A 12,600-nucleotide genomic window follows, 5' to 3' on the forward strand; every position below is an offset into this window, starting at 1 on the left:
TTGCATGTTAGTAGACATTCTGTGACAATGGGTGAAGTATAGGAACTCCATGCTATCTTCCTGAGAAATTTCAGTGAATGTAGAGGGAGGTCTCGCAGAATTGAATATATCCTAACCCGATATCTATTTCAATAAAGCCAGGTGTTCACCTTTATGCTTAAATGACAACAAAACATGAGGAATGAGGCTTCATTACAGGGACCTATTTCAATCATTGGGTTCTCTTGGGTGCCACAAACCCATTGTTGTTATATCAATGTAGCCTTTATGATACCCTCTGCTGTGGTTTTATTTTCATCAATTTAAATACTTGCCACTCACCCCAAATGCATTGTCAGCAGTAGAGTAACTGGTCCACTAACAAAGTTATGAAATTGATCCAGGATTCAGCACGAGCTGCTAAAATCCCATTGTACTGTTTGGTAGGAAAGTCATGGGTGCCAAATGAACAGTGATTATCTTTCCAAGTCAGGATAGTGTGTTGGAAGGAACTGGCAGGTAGTGCTATTTCAAATGTTGTCCTGCTTTTGTCTGTCTTGGCAGTAGAGGCGATGGATTTTGGAAGTGCACTTGGAGTAGGAACAGGAATACACACAATTTGCAGATATGCAGACTAGTAAAAGAGTGAAAGCAAGTCACCTTCAATCCAAGAAGCGAACTGAATGCAGCTCTTCAAGTGTAATTCCTTATGGATGTGTGTCTGAAGGCATCACTGACAGCTTCCAGAATTAAGCACAGAAACAGAAAGCCCAATGCAGAAAAGAAACAATTAAACACATTGTTTAAAAGTGGAAGTTAAAACTAGTTTTTATTAGTGTTGTTTAATTAGTTAAAGAATTTCCAGTCAATTTTGGATGATAAGGAGGGACCACAAAACGATAAAAGGTTCGGGATAGATAACAAGATGTATTTTGTTTGCAATCAGTTTAAACAATATTTGAAATAATTTCCAGGGAAAACACTAACTCTGGAATCATTCAAGGGAAAACTCACATTTCTGTGGCATCAGTATTCCTTTCTGAAAGTTTCATGGAATTGAAATGATCTTTTATCTTCATATTGCATCTGTGATAAGATATTGCAAGTAAATACAATGCTCCACATTGTGTTTACTACCTTTCTGATATTTTTCACTCAGTGGGCAATTAAGATACAGTATAACGTGGAATTTAGAGTCTATGATGATTGGAAGGCCATGATTGTTTGACTTTTTTAATCCTGCTGTCTTACCAGCTGCGTGACAATACTTGGGTTTCAAGTCTTACTCATCCCATTATCTGGATATCCATGTCAACAAGACCAATCCAAACATCTGAGTACAGGTAAAAATACGAGCGATTTTGTGATACCACCTTATACCTGTGGAACAGTATTGAAAATGAAAGTTAAATTGAGTGGAAGTGATTTGGAAAGTTTCTATGTTTGAATCTGGAAGGTGTTAGCAAAGCATTCACACATATATGGGGGAATGATCCTTTGGAGTGAAGAGCCACAGTCCACTTAGCTTCTTCTTGCCTGGTCTTTTGTGATCAACGATGACAGCATTTTGGTTTTGTGGATTCACAGGGAGCTGATGAGGCCAATGCAGGAGATGAAGGCTCTTCCACAACTGGATCTGGAAGCATTTAATGTAGTGGTTGAGTGGTTAGCGTGTGAGGGAGAATATTCATCCAACACATTTTAGTCTTTAAGAATTTATTTAGAGATATAGCTTAGAACAGGCCCTTCCAGCCCTTTGAGCTGCACTGCTCAGCAAACCTAGCCAAATCACAGGACAATTTACAATGACCAATTAACCTACCAACTGGTGCGTCTGTGGACTGTGAGGGAAAAAACTGGAGCACCCAGAGGAAATCCATGTGCACACAGGAAGAACGTACACATTTTCTCATAGGGGACACTGGAATTGAACTCCAACACCCCGAACTGTAACATCATCACACTAATCTCTATTCTACTGTAGCACCCTTACTTACGTACGATACACATCAATGACCTCAAGATTTTCAACTGCTTCTCAAATAATCCATCTGTGCTTTAAGTAAAGTCACAAGCCAGAGATTCCTGGAAGTCCAAAGGGATGCTGTATTTCTTCGTGAAAGCTCTGACCACACCCTTGAATTTTTTTTCTCTATACTCCCATGAAAGAGCATTTTGGGAAACTGGCATATGAATAATGTGCCCTAACCAGATTTGCTTTGAGTTTCAATGCTGAGGTTGTTAGCCTAAGAGAGGACATTGACATCAGTTGATTTTCCCATCAGTGAACTTGGAGGATTTTGCAATGCTGGTGCTATTTTCCAGTGCATTAAGATGACTGCTTTAGGATTTCAAAGTCTCAGAAGCATATTAAGGGCAGGGATCATGCCAGTCTGGTCGGCCAGGAGTTTTGTGCCAACAGATCTCCAAATACTCCTTTCCTCTAATGACAAAGGGCATTGCTGATGTATTGGAGCCACTGCTGACTTTTATCATCAAATAAAATTTATCTTGAAGTGGCTCCTGAGATTTTTTAAAAAAGTCTTACTGTGAATATTTATTGTCAGAGGGTGATGTGATATAATACCGCCATGTTATCAGAAGACCTTGATCTTGAGCCCTAGAGTATTAGAACACTTGCAGCCTGGAATAAACCCTTTGGCCCATCTAGTCTGTGGCAAATCATTAATCTGCCTAGTCCCATCAGCCTGCACCCAGACTAAAGCCTTCCATACCCTTCCGATCCATGTACCTATCCAAATTTCTCTCAAATGTTGAAATAGAACCAACATCCACTAATTGTGCTAGCAGCTTGTTCCACAATCTTACCACCCTTCTGAGTGAAGAAGTTACCCATTGTGTTCCCCTTAAATATTTCACCTTTTACCCTTAACCCATGATCTCTAGTTGTGGTCTCACACAATCTCAGTGGAAAAAGCCTTGATGCACCATCAATAACTCTCGGAGACAGGAAGTGAACGATAGGCTTTTATTAGCTGCAAAGGGGACCACCACATCTCGGAGACTGAGGGAGGAGCAGTGCCCCAATCGCCTTTATACAGGGATCTGTGGGAGGAGCCACAGGAGCCGTCAGTTGAGGGGCGTGTCCAGACAGGTATACATAGTTTACCACAAGCCTGCTTGCATTTACCCTATCTAAACCCCTCGTGACTTGGTATACCTCTAGTAAAACTTATCTCAATCTTCTAAATTCTAGGGAATAAAGTCCTAACCTATTCATCTTTTCTCTATAACACAGGTCCTGAAATCCCGGCAACATCCTTGTAGATTTTCTCTGCACTCTTTCAACCTTATTTATATCTGTACTGTAGGAAGGTGACAAAAACTGCACACAATACTTCAAATTGGGCCTCACCAATGTATTTTACAATTTCAATAGAACATTCCAACTCCTGTTCTCAATACATTGATCTATGAATGCCAATGTGCCAAAAGCTTTTTTATGACCCTATCTACCTGTAATGCCATTTTTAAGGAATTATGGATCTGTATTCCCAGATCCCTTTGCTCTACCACCCTCCCCAGTGCCCTAACACTTACCATGTAAGACCTACCCTGGTTGGTCCTATCAAAGTGCAACACCTCACACTTATCTGCAATAAATTCCATCTGCCATTTTTCAGTCCATTTTCCCAGCTGATACAGATCCCACTACAAGCTTTGGTAGTCTTCTTTGCTATCTACTACACCCACAATCTTAGTGTCATCTGCAAATTTGTTGATCCAATTTACCACATTGTCATCCAGATCATTGATATAGATGAGTAACTTAAATGGACCCAACACGCCACCAGTCCAGTAGAGAAGCAACCATCTATTACCACTCTCTGGCTTCTCCCACAATGCCAATGTCTAATCCACTTTACTACCTCATCTTGAATGCTAAACAACTGAAGCTTCTTGACCAACATCCCATGCATGATCTTATCAATGGCCGTGCTAAAGTCCATGTAGACACCATCTGCTGTCTTGCCTTCATTGGTAACTTCTTTGGAAAACTATAAGATTGGTTAGACACAACCTGCCACGAATAAAGCTATGTTGACTATTCCTAAGCAGTCCCTGTTTATCCAAATACTGACATATCCGGTATCTTGGAATACCTTCCAATAACTTTCCCACTGCTGACATCAGGCTCACCACCACTGGGGGATAATTTCCTGGCTTATTTGAAGAGCCTTTCTTAAACAAAAGAACAACATTATTTATCCCCTAATCCTCCACACCACATCAGTGGTTGAGGATGTTTGAAATATCTCTGCTCGGGCCCTTGCAATTTCTGTACCAGCTTCCCACAGGGTCCGAGTGAACACTTCGTCAAGCCCTGGGGATTTATCCACCCTAATTTGCTTAAAGACAGCAAATATCTCCTCATCTCTAATTTGTATAGGATCCCTAAAGTTGATGCCATTTTGCCTCACTTCTGTAGACTCTGTGTCTGTCTCCCGAGTAAAACAGATACAAAAATCCACTAAAATCTCTCCAATCTCTTTCCATGCGTAGATTACCACTTTGATCCCCCAGATGAGCAATTTTGTCCCTTGCTATCTTTTTGCTCTTAATATCTCTGTAGAAGTCCTTAGGATCCTCCTTCACTTTGTCTGCTAGAGCAGCCTCATGCCTTCTTTTAGCCCTCCTGATTTCCTTCTTGTGTTCTCTTGCATTTCTTATACCTCTCAAGTACCTCTTTTGTTCCATCTGCATACACCTGCTCTGCATCTTCTTCTTTTTCTTAACCAGGGCCTCAATATCTCTCAAAAATCAAGGTTCCCAAAACCAGTTATCCTTGTCTTTTATTCTGACAGGAAAATACAAACTCTGTACTCTCAAAATTGTACTTTTGAAGGATTCCCACTTACCAAGTACACCTTTGCCAGAAAACAGCCTGTCCCAATCCACATTTGTCAGATCCTTTCTGATACCATTAAAATTGGCCTTTTTCCAATTTAGAATTTCAACCCAAGGACCAGACCTATCCTTTTCCATAAATGCCTTGAAACTAAAGGCATTATGATCACTAGTTGTATTATTCCCCTATACAAACTTCTGTCACCTGCCCTGTTTCACTCCCTAATTGGAAATCTGGTAACATACTCCCTCTACTTAGGACATCTACTGTATGTACTGATTAAGGAAATTTCCTGAATATATTTGACAAAATCTTTAACTTCCAGCCCCTTTAAAGTCCTGGTCAGTTTGTGGAAAGTTAAAATCACCTACCATCACAACCTTAATTTTCTTGCAAGAGTCTGCGATCTCTCTACAAATTTACTCCTCTAGATCCCATATAATATTGGGTGGTCCCAATAAGGTGGTCATACCTTTCCTATTCTTCATTTCTACCCATGAAGTCTCACCAGATGAGTTCTCCAATCTGTTCTGACTGAACACTGCTCTGACATGTTCTCTGACTAGAAATGCAGCCCTCCTCTTTAATCCCTCCCGCTCTAACACGGAACCCTGGAACATGGCGCTGTCAGTCCTGCCCCTCTTGCAACCAAACCTCACTAATAGCTACAGTGACATAATTCCACATCCTGATCCACGGTCTAAACTCACCTGCCTTTCCTACAATGCTGCTTGCATTGAAATAGACACAGCTCTGAACATTAATCTCACCATGCTAACCTTTTGATTTCCGATTTATTAACATAGAAATCTTACAGCACAATACAGGCGCTTCGGCCCACAAAGTTGTGCCAAACATGTCCCTACCTTAGTCTTCCCCATAGCCCTCTATTTTTGTTCTGTAGTGTTTCTCCACAATCACTCTACTATCTATTCTGGCACTCAGGTCCTCTGCAACTCTAGTTTAACTACCCCCTCCCCCACCCCCACAGCACTAGCAAACCTTCCTGCTAGGATATTAGTGCCCCTCCAGTCTCCAGTTCAAATCGTCCCTCCTGTAAAGGTCCCACCTACCTTGAAAGAAAGCTCATTGAGTCCAAAATCTGCATCCCTCCCTCCTGCTCTGTTTCCTTAGCCATGTGGTAAACTGTATGATCTTCCTATGTCTGGCCTCACTAGCACGTGGCATGGGTAGAAACCCTGAGATCATAACCCTGGAGGTCCTGTCCTTTAACTCAACACCCAACTCCCTGAACTCATTTTGCAGGATCTTGTCACCCCTTCCACCCATTCATTGGTACCATGACCTATGGCTGCTCACCCTCCCACTTAAGAATGCTGTGGACTCAATCCAGGATATCCCGGACCCTGGCACCCGGGAGGCAACGTATCATCCAGAATCTTGTTCTGATCCACAGAACCTCCTTTCTGTTCCCATAACCAACATATCCCCTATCACTACAGCTTGCCTCTTCTCCCCACCTCCTTTCTGAACCACAAAGCCAGACTCAGTCAGAGACCTGACTGCTGTGACTTTCCTCTGCTAGGTCATCCCCCAAGCAGTATCCCAAGCGGTACGTCTGTTGTTGAGGGGAATGGTCTCAAGGGTACTCTGCATTGGCTGCCTATCCCCTTTCCCTCTCCTGATGGACACCGAGTGTCCTATGTCCTAGACCTTGGGTGTAACTACCTCCCAGAATGTCCTGTCTATCTACCCCTCAGCCCCAGAATGATCTGAAGTCATCCAGTTCCAGCTCCAGCTCCTTAACACGGTCTGTTAGAAGCTCCAGCTGTCTGCACTTCTTGCAGGTGTAGTCGTCAAGGACACTGAAGGCCTCCCTGCCTTTCCACATCCCGCAAGAAGAGCATTCCACTATCTTGTCAGGCATCCCCACTGCTCTACATGTGCAATAAGAAAGAAAGAAACAATAATTTTAAAAAATACCTACCTATGACCTATGCCTCTCCTTGCCATAGCCTCAACTCTCCCCTCTAATAGTGGCCCACTCACACAAATGGCCACTCCGCTTAAACCTAACTTCTTTTTGTTGGATCTTGCCAAGTGCCTAGTTATCCACAATCTAATCTTTCCTTGGTAACTGCAGCATGCAAGTTGTGCTGACTGCCACACTTGCTTCTTTTAAACTCTCTCTCTCTACGCCATCCAACGTCTTCTCGGGAACTGTAGTGTGCAAAATGTCAAGGATGGTGCGTGTTAGACTACCTTCTTGTACACTTCAATGAGGGTGACAGACAATGGTAGAGGTAGAGTGACATTGAGGGACTATGCTGCAAAGTTTTGCATGCTTGTGGTGGAGATGGGGTGGAATGTAAGATCCTTCATCACTGCCTTCCAGTAGGGGTCCAGCATGAGATGGCAGTAGGGCAGTCTGGATGACCTGATTAATCGGGCCAATTAAATTGACAACCGAGTAACTGAGTGGTGCAAAGAAAGAATGTCCTGTGCTACCTACTCTTCAGATCATCACTTGTCTGTACCCTCTCCTGCATCACCCAGTATGCAGTCCGCAGAGGAGCCTATGCAGGTGGGACACATGCTCCTTTCTTAGGAGAAATGAGATTGATGCAGGAGAACATGTTCCTGCGTCTATTGTGGTGATCCAGGACACTTCTGGACTTCATGTCCCAAGTACCCAGTAAAAGGGGATCCCTGTCAGCAGGAAGAGGAGTTCTGACAGGCCGGTTCTTCCTGCAAGCATCTTCCCCTAATTATGTAATGGCTCCCAAGTCCCTTGTTGTGGGAGTCTCAAACCCATGAGTTGACTCCGGGGTAGCTGGGAACTTCATGGATATCTCTCTTGCTCAAAAATGGAGATTTCCAACTCAGCGATTGAGATAAAATATTATGTCAAGACCCTGAAAGGTCAGCCTCTCAGCCCTGGCAAGATCCACCTTTTTACAGAACCCCTCCAACTTGTAAATGCAAGGAATTTGGCAGAAAATGCTGGAGTAACTCAGCAGGTCAGGCAGCATCATAGAAATGAATAAACAGTCAGTGTCTCAGGCCTAGACACTTCTTCAGGATTGGAAAAACAAGGGGAAGATGCCAGAATAAAAAGGTGAGGGGAGGGAAAGGAGGGATAGCTAGGTGATGATAGGTGATATGAAGCCAGTTCGGTGGGAAAAGTAAAGTGCTGGAGAGGAAGGAATCTGATAGAAGAGGGGAGTAGACCATAGGAGAAAGGGAAGGACAGGCACCAAGGGGAGGTGATAGGCAGGTGGGAAGAGTTAAGAGGGCAGAATGGTGAATAGAAGAAGACATGAGATGGAGGGAAATTTTGTTTTACTGGAAGGAGAAATCAAAATTCATGCTATTAGGTTGGAGGCTACCCAGAAGGAATATAAGGTGCTGCATGACACAAGAGGAGGCCATGGGGCCATGGACCAATATGGGGAGAGGGGGAGGGGGAGGGAGGGAGGGGGAGAGAGAGAGAGAGAGAGAGAGAGAGAGAGAGAGAGAGAGAGAGAGAGAGAGAGAGAGAGAGAGAGAGAGAGAGAGAGAGAGAGAGAGAGAGAGAGAGAGAGAGAGAGAGATGAGAGAGATATTTTAAAATTCTTAACATTTCTGGAGATGTATTGTGGAGATTATTCTGATGGTTACATTACAGGTTGGTATGGAGACTCCATTTCTTAGGATTGCAAAAGACTGCAGAGGGTTGTAGACTCAATTGGCTCCAACATGGGCATATCCCTCCCCAACATTGAGGTCATCTTCAAGAGGCAGCATCCATCACTAAGATCCCTCAGTATCTAGGACATGCCCACTTCTCATTACAAGCATCAGAGAGGAAGTACAGAAATCTGAAGGCACACAATTTATAAACAATTTCTTCCACTCCTCCATACAAATTCTGAATGGTCCATGAACCCATTAACATATTGTACCCTGTTATTCATAATTTTTGCACTACTCATTTGTTTCTGTAATTTATAGATTTTTATGTCTTTGCACTGTACAGCTGCCACACAACTACAAACCACATTGTATAAATTAGTCATAATAATTCTGATTCTGATGTTTGGGTCTGGGTTAATTCAGTTAAAATTTGGATTAGATGATGGTCAGCCCGATAGATATTGCTGATTGTCAGAGCAATGTTGATGCAAAGCAACACCCACAAAATGCTGGTGGAGGTCAGGCAACATCTATGGTAATGAATTTACTGTCAACATTTTGGGCTAAGACCCTTTTTCAGGACTGAGAAGGAAAGGGGAAGATGCCAGAATAAAAAGATGGGAGGAGGGGGACATAGGCTAGCTGGAAGGTGATAGGTGAAGCCATGTGGTCAAGGGCTGGAGAAGAAGGAATCTGATAGGAGAGGAGAGTGGACCACAGGAAAAAGGGAAGGAGGAAGTAATAGGCAAGCGAGAAGAAATAAAAGGTCAGAGTGGGGGATAGAGGAAGGGGGGTGGGGGGAAACTTTGCTTACCGGGAGGAGAAATTGAGATTCATGCCATCAGGTTGGAGGCCACCCAGACGGAATATAAGGTGATGCTCCTCCACCCTGAGGGTGGCCTCATCTTGGCACAAGAGGACCGACATGTCAGAAAGGGAATGGGAATCAGAATTAAAATGTCTGGCCACTAGGAAGTCCTGCTTATGGTGAATGGTGCGAAGGTGCTTGACGAAGCAGTCCCCCAATGTACGACGGGTTTCACCAATATGGAGGAGGCCGCAAAGGAAGCACTGGTCACAATAGTTACTGGCAGTTTAAAGAACAAGGTCATATGTTTGCCCTTTCTTTTGGAGTGATAAATCAGAAGAGTGCGATCTTTATGGAGTGAGCCTCAGTGTCTTAGCAAGACCTCCAACCACGTTCTTACTCTTTAGTTCTCCCTAACATGGAACCCACACACGATGGTCATCAGGGCATATGCTTAAGCGTTGGAAACTTCAAATGAAGCCAAGGAAAATTTCTGCTTTGACCTTGGAAAAATCCTGATTTGCAAGCCAAAGGAAGCAAATGGATCCTGTATTCCTTCAGTATCAGGGTAGGAAGGATGACCTGGGAGGTGCAATTGGCAAGGAAGGAGTAGGGAAAGTTAATTCCAAGAGTCCTTCTTCTGATATGGACCCCAACTTTGTCATAATGTGCAGCCTGTTTCTTCAGACAGACAAGCATAGTGGGCATTATAGAACACACAAGATGCTGGAGGAACTCAACAGGCCAGGCAGCATCTATAGAAAAGAGTAAACAGTTGATATTTTGGGCCAAGACCCTTCATCAGGACTGGGAAACAAAAGATGAGAAGTCAGAGTAATGGTGAGGAAGAAGTACAAGGTGATAGATGATAGGTGAATCTGGGAGAGGGGAATAGGTGAAGTAAAGAGCTGGAAAATTGATTGGTGAAAAAGATAAAGGGCTTGGAGAAGGGGGAATCTAATAGGAGAGGACAGAAGGCCATGGAAGAAGGGGAAGGAAGAGGAGCACCAGAGGGTGATGGGCAGGTAAGGAGATAAGATGAAAGAAGGAAAAGGGAATGGGGAATAGTGAAGGAGGGGAGGGAGGCAATTACCGGAAGTTTGAGAAACTGCCTCCTGATTTCACCTATCAAATACTGCCATGTACTTCCCCCACCCCCTTACTTTGACTTCTCATCTCTTCTTTCCCAATCCTGATGAAGGGTCTTGGCCTAAATATCAACTGTTTACTCTTTTCCATAGATGCCGCCTGGCCTGCTGAGTTCCTCTAGCGTTTTATGTGTGTTGCTTTGATTTCCAACATCTGCAGATTTTTGCTTGTTTTTGATAGGTGAGATTGTGGTAGCACCCTGGTCTGAACACAGGAATCTGTTAGGCTACTCAAACACTCATCTTGCAATTGCCTACTAACTAATCTCCTTGGGGAGAGATGAACTCTACTTGGGGTAATTTGGAACTCACTTACTTTTTCTTAAAAGCTAATAAGTGAGACTTTCAAATTCAGTATCCCAGGATAATAATAAAAGCACATGCTTAATGAGTTAAATGAATCCTGATGGGATAGATATGCCATTGGGAGTAAGTATCCTTTCCTCTTTGCTCCAAACAATCTTGCAAGTGAAAACTCTGTTGAGGAAGTAATGGTAGGTGAACACACAGCAGGAGTCTTGACTGGCTGAAAGATCAAAGCCTCTTAAGAATTCACGGCTATGGTGCCACCTAGAGGACTTCATGTAAAAGAACGCTTTGTAAATCTTCAATCAAATGTAATCCCAGTGCTGATTTATTTTTCTCTTTGCCGCATTGTGTTCTACTGAGGTACACTTTAAACAGTCGATAGGCTTTTTACATTTGCTACAGTAAAAGTTACCTTAGAATTTGGCACATCATTCTCCATATGTCAGAAATTTTATCTGAAGGTTTCTTTGTCCTATTGTCTGAGAAATGTACAAGAGAATTTTAAATTTATGTGAGAAAGTCAGCATTTCAGATCAAGACCTTTCATCTGTTCTAGATGAAGTGTCTGGAATCAAAACAGTGAATGTCCATTTCCATCTACAGATGCTCCCTAATCCACTGAGTTCCTCCTGCATCTTGCTTGTCATTCTAGACTCCAGATTGGCATGGTAAAGAATTCACAAGGGAAATTCATTTACCTTTAACACTATGTAAACAACTTAGTTATATTGTTAAACTAATGGAAGGTAAGAGTTGAATTAGCTTATTTTCAGTTGGATAGTTAAAACCAGAATTGAATATAAATTATTTGAAGATTCCTTGTTGGGAAAATGGCTGGATTCTGAACATTCTCTCTATTGACCTACCTGGTTGCAGATAATCATCAGTTTCAATTTTCCACTGTTTCCTTTATATTAAAGCATTCTTTATCTCTGAAGGCAAGACTCATTTTGAATCAAAATAGCTGTGCATGCTGCAATCTGAAAAAATATATAGATTACTTGTTATACCCACCAGGGTCAGGCAATAGCTTGGGAAGAGAAAACTAACATTTCAAGCCCTTCATCAGAACTGCAAAAGAGAGGAAACAAGTTAGTTTATAATTAAAGTGAGTGGAGAAAATTTTAAGAGAGATGTCAGAGAGTGGTAGGTGCCTGGAATGCACGGCTGGGGCTGGTGGTAGAGGCTGATACATTAGGGACATTTAAGGGACTCTTAGTCACATGGATGTAAGAAGATTGGAAGGTTTTGCAGCAGTTTTTCTGATTTGAGGGGTGACCAGTCAACAAGAGGCAGTGCGTAAAAAGAGCTACTTTTCACTCAGGTCCACGTTTAAGATTTAAAAAGCAGAACTTCAAGCCAGTTTTCTCGGAGTTGGACAATCCACGCCAAGGGTGCATAAAAAGAGCTACTTTTTAATCAGGGTGGCGATTGCGATTTTTGAGGCAGATTTTCGCGGCAGTTTCTCTGAGCTGAGGAGCGACCAATCAGCAAGAGGGATGCATTAGAAAGGGCCAATAAGAATAATCCAAGTGCAAGCGGAGCGGCCATTCTTTTGAGTGTGACAGTCTTTAGAGTGGCTTTTGCTCATCAGGCTAAGGTGAGATCAGGTTTGGGTGAGGTATATTGTCCTGTAAGTTACTTTCTCTCTCTCTGTTCTTATTTGTTCATTCCTCATCTGTTAGTGCATAGTGTAGTGAGAATGGCTCCAGGGCAGTGTTTTGTACTGTGTGTGGGATGTGGGATGACTTTCAGTCTCTCAGATAAACACACCTGCACCAGGCGCACCGAGCTGCAGCTCCTGAGAGAACAGGTTAAGGAACTGGACCTGCAGCTCGATGACCTTCGAC

The sequence above is a fragment of the Hemitrygon akajei genome, chromosome 9 (assembly GCF_048418815.1).
Source record: "Hemitrygon akajei chromosome 9, sHemAka1.3, whole genome shotgun sequence".
NCBI classification, from domain to species: Eukaryota; Metazoa; Chordata; class Chondrichthyes; order Myliobatiformes; family Dasyatidae; genus Hemitrygon; species Hemitrygon akajei.